This window comes from Atta colombica, unplaced genomic scaffold, assembly GCF_001594045.1.
Source record: "Atta colombica isolate Treedump-2 unplaced genomic scaffold, Acol1.0 scaffold96, whole genome shotgun sequence".
Classification (NCBI taxonomy): domain Eukaryota; kingdom Metazoa; phylum Arthropoda; class Insecta; order Hymenoptera; family Formicidae; genus Atta; species Atta colombica.
Window position 1 is genome coordinate 998,969 of NW_017259590.1, and position 5,329 is coordinate 1,004,297.

Consider the following 5,329-nt stretch of genomic DNA (forward strand, 5'->3'; position numbering starts at 1 on the left):
TCTTTTGAAATAGTTATGATTATATTTTTTTATAATAATACAATAATTACATTGTTAAGTATAAAATTGTAATCATTAAATTACTAATTATATAATTTTAATTATACTCAGTAATCGATAATGGATTGAAATGGATTGAAATGGGTTCACATTTTCAGAAATGACGCATTCGCGAATATTAAATATATTACGAATATTACATATATTTATATTTCGAATCGATTTATACTTCCGTCGCGGATATATCACAAGTATTACTTGTCAAATTACATTTGCAAATTAATGGGTTTGAAGAATTGGATTTTTGAAATGAAATACTGAGGAATTTTTATTCATGTTAAAAATGTTCTTCACTTTTTATAAATTTCGGAGCAGATTACTCTAGAGTATTAGTTTTCAAATTTTTACAAGATTTTCATGTGAATAGATTTTTATAAGTGTCCATTAAATTTTAAGTATACATAAAAAATAAATAGATATCTATATATTATTATGCAGATACTATAAATGACTTATAGCATAATTTTTATTATATTTTATAAGTGTGGTCTCAGCATGTATTCAGAATACATAATAATATATTTACATGTTTTTAATATATGTGTAATACATAAATATATCTATCACTATATAAAATATAGTCACTATATAAGAAATTTATAAAATTTCAGAATACATTATAGTCATAAAAAAAGACAAGTAATGATGCCAATAACCGATTTTTTACTCTAAAAAAATTCACGAGTGACTGAAGATCAATGCGATCGACCAGGTCACCGCGTGCGCGCAGTCTTTACAGGTTATGTTAAAAGCCAAGTCGCAATGATCAGCTGATCGAGTTACTGTGCCGTCGACATTCGTCATTGTGCGAAGTAGTGAACGCGAGAAACGAACAAAATATCACCGAAAAAGATTGAAAATGATGTACGTGTCCCGGTGTTAACACGTCTGATTGCTAGCACTATGTAATTTGTTATTATTATTTTTCAAAGCGCTCTGAAAAAGAAATACTACAAATAAATACTACGCGTTCGATCCTTCTGGAGGATTGAAATAAAATGCCGTTCCCTACCTCTCCAAGCTTGGCGCCTTTTCTCGCGGAAGAAAAGAATTAACGCCTCCTAATCGCGAAATCAGCGAGCGAAGTCGCACAAGTCGCGAGTCGTGACTCGGCGATGAACAAAATTGGCGAGTCCTTACCGGTCAGACGAATTTGACGTGCACGCAGTGGTCCGTTCTACGACTAAAGTTCCTATTGACACTGTTAACTGCTCGTTCCTGATTCTCGACGAGCCGAGAGATACGAGCCGAAACGGCTCAATTAACCGTGAACCACTGGAAGAATCGTTTCTTTCACGTCGATCGATTTTGATCCTACGAACAGCATCAGCAACATCAGCGCGATCCGTTAATGATACTTTCGACAGTTAATGATACTTTCGAGATGCTCCGAACATCAAGGCAATCTTTCTCTAAACATTTCGCGAAGCGGTTATGCGCGCGCACACGAATGACAGATCCCGCAGGGCACACCGCCCGTGGGTGTCGTGAAACGAGCGAGTAATCCTTCTCGCGGAAATCCCTCTTTCAGTCTCCAGATATTCCGCGTCATCTTCCCTAGATTAGGTCTATTTGCATTGCTTGAAGTCCCCAAAGATTTTTGCGCTTAAAATAAAATTAATATATACTTAGGCGTGGAAGAAAAAGAAAATAGAAATATACTGACAAAGAGTGTAAAAAGTACAAACGATGCGACAGGCATTTACATCACCGATGACCCGATGACCATCGATGAAGTATCATTGAAGACAGTCAGCGGCAGCTTTATAAATCTTAGAGAATGTCAAATTGACTCAATAGATAATTGCAGAGTAAAGAAAGATGTTATCGACTGTCGATGTAACTTTCAGGCACATTTATAATACTTCTTGTAAATAAAAAACCATGTAAGATAGGATAAAAGTTAGTAAGAAAATGAACAGTAAATTTCTTATTTATGTTCTAAAAAAAATGATGGAAGGATATCTTAAAAATAAATCCCTTAAAATTGGACTCCGAGATAAAAGCATAAGGTCTTTTTTATTAGTATAAATTTTTATTAGTATAAAGAAGTATAATATAATGCTTAATACTTACTGCAAATTTGCTGTGTTATTTCTCTAATAAATAAAATGTTACCAACTTAATTGCTATCAGAATATTTGACAAATGATAATTTCAGACATAAGTTGCTGATAAATTATTAAAGTTGTTACATTGTAAAGACATTAATTTTCTAATAAATATTAATTTAATTCTGGTAGCAATACATGCCATTTTGTGTTGTTGATTTGCGAACAATAAGCAATAACACAGACCCATTGTTATCTGGATATATGTTTGCCTTGATGTTAACTTCTTTTTAAATTCTTATTTATATGATATTAACTTCTTATCTTATTTTATAGTGTTCTTATCTTTTAAATTACATTTAATTACGTGTCTATCGTTCCTTAACATATTATGTTCCTCTCTGTGGTAATTTGTTTTAATATTCATATAAATTTTAATGAACATTTTAATGTTAATAAAAATTGTATATTCTTAACATACATGTATGTTACCATCTATGTTAATAAAGATTATCTGAAATTAAAATATTAATTTATATTATGCTTATTAACTTTATTTTTACCAAATTTATACATACCAAATTTAAACATTTATTCTTACTTAAAGTTATCTTAAAATTAATTTAAGAAAAATTAAAAAAAAATTAAAGAAATTAAATAAAAAGAAAAAACCTAATAATTGTGAAGAATAAATGTTGACAATTTTTTTTCAAGATAATATAAAATCGTGAAATTGTTTAAATTTTAAGTTATGCCTTTTTTTATAATAAAGATCACATTAAAAAAGAATATAAATAAAAAATTTTAATTCTTAATTACCTTCAAAATTTTAACTTTATTTAAAACTAATTTTTCCAAGAACTATTATCGAAACTGATATATGTGATAACCTTAGATTAATATTATAATAGCTACGTTTGACATTGTAAATCTCTCAGATATGCTGACAGGCAACTAAGCAGAAAAATATATGAAATATAATGTGATAATATGTATAATTTCTTATATAATTATTTCAAATACTATCCTGTATAGTTCTGAAAATCAGTAAAATTGATCTAACTGTAATTTTTCATTTATGAAAAAAATATATTTTAACTACATGCGTTCTATCTTTTGATAAAATCTTTTTAATAAAATTTTGATTAATTAACAATTAATTAAAATTGATATGTCACACTTGTGTTAAGATTACAGAGTTTGTGGATTATTGAAGCATTTGAGCAGTTTCTGTACGATCGCAGAGGTAGATCAAGCAGCTCTAGATGTAATACAGCTCAGGATGAGTATGAAATTAATTGCTTAATTCAGGAAAAAAATGTTCTTTTTTTAAATTTGCCATGTGTATTCTGAAATTTTATACTAATCGATAATCCTTATTTCAGTAATAAGACTGGATTAATTAATAAAATTTTGTAACTTTTAATTTTTGGAATTGTTACATAATTTCCAACGAGTGGGGAAATTACAACTATAATGTATACGTTACATGTAATATATATATGTTATTTTTTGTTTTATTAAAGCAATATAACAGTTATATCTTTATGTTTGCTGGGATTATAGTTAATTACTTCCAATCCCTAGTGTGCGCACACACACACACACACACACACACACACACGCACGCACGCACGCACGCACGCACACACACACACACACACACACCCCACACACACACACACACACACACACACACACACACACACACACACATATTTTGTTGTATTTTACGCTACAATTTTATTCTATGTTTCGATAATTTTATCATTGTACGTTTCTTGAATTCGATTCGAGACAAATCCGTCTGTTATTTATGAAATAAAAAAATTCGTCTATTATACATAGATAATTCTTGTAAAAACGAGAAATTTATGGAGTACTTAAAAAACGTGACAATTTCGAAAATACGTGAATGGCATATGGCAAATTCCAGAATCAATTCCTGTAGCAGTAATTAGTCAAAATTAAAGAAATTAATTGTTTGGAGGGTCTGTGAGTCGCTGGTCCATTCATAATGTGTGTGGCATAACTACAGAAATTTACTAGAAATCTGATTCTACCGCAGAATAACTTGTTCTTTTAAAATTTATGGAAACAATCAATCACTATGGAAATTTATTTCTCGGAACAGTAAGAAATGAACAAGAACGAATTATCATTGAGTGTGCGCGAAGCATCGAGCCACTAAAGAAAAGTGTTTCTTCCACGTCGAATTCACCCAGCAGCAGTTGAACGGATTTGTCACGCACGGATTCCGAATTCTGATTTTTATTAAAGCAGGCAAGTCATTGAAGCAGATAATTAAAAGAATCATATTAAAAATATTCCGTGCGGACATTAAGTCACAGATCTTGCTCGGTTTCTACAACCAATCTGCTGTCAAATTAGCAGAATCTGCTCGCAATCTGCTATCAGTTTCTGTCAGATTTCATTCTATTTGATTTCTGCTGCCACTCTGCTTGAATAGCATGTTAACAAGTTATGTTGGCAGAACAGGAACAGAATGCGATATCAGTTATGATCTGCCAACATCTTCTGATCAAATCTGTTACCAAGTTCTGTTGACATCGTGTTACACATTCTGCTATCTGAGTGAATACAGGTAGTATATAAAAAGAGATCTCTAAATTGATGATTGATATATTAATGATAAATTCTTTGTAAGATTTTAATACGAAAATTCTAATACAAAATGTTGAATTTATAATTGTCTTCAAAAATAATTTAAGAATGATACGGTTAAAGTATAATAAGAGTAAAACTTCGCGTGTTTAAAGATAGTAAAATCTCTAATTAATGATAAATGATAAATGCTTTTATGAAACGCTTTTGACAATGCACGTATAGCGGAAATAGAATTATTACATATATATGTATATATATATATATATATATGTGTGTGTGTGTGTGTGTGTGTGTGTGTGCATGCAAGATGCAAAATGCGCAAAATCGAAATATTATCATACAAAAATGAAATTATGGATAATTATGGATATAAATGTAGTACGAGTTAGTCTGTCGATATGAATTTATAAAACGTAATATAAAACATAGATATCAATTCACTGTAGCGCCTAATCTTGCCAGTGTCCGGATAAATAAGAACAATTAATTAGTCTGCGCTTTATAAATAAAGAATATAAGATATTATAAACGCGATTTGCGTATGAATGTCGATAATATGATAATAACGTAACAAATAATACTACGTGTAG

The 5,329-nt window shown here is 30.1% G+C and overlaps 1 protein-coding gene across 1 annotated transcript in view; it reads right to left on the reverse strand.

Annotated features, from left to right (window-relative positions):
• The window catches only part of LOC108693669 (mitochondrial glutamate carrier 1-like), an 11,714-nt gene extending 10,258 nt beyond the window's left edge, over positions 1-1,456 (reverse strand). The window contains exon 1 of the mRNA XM_018202723.1: positions 1,201-1,456. The gene's annotated coding sequence lies outside the window, so the exon portion shown is untranslated. The remainder of the gene's footprint in view (positions 1-1,200) is intronic.
• Between the last annotated feature and the right edge of the window lie 3,873 nt (positions 1,457-5,329).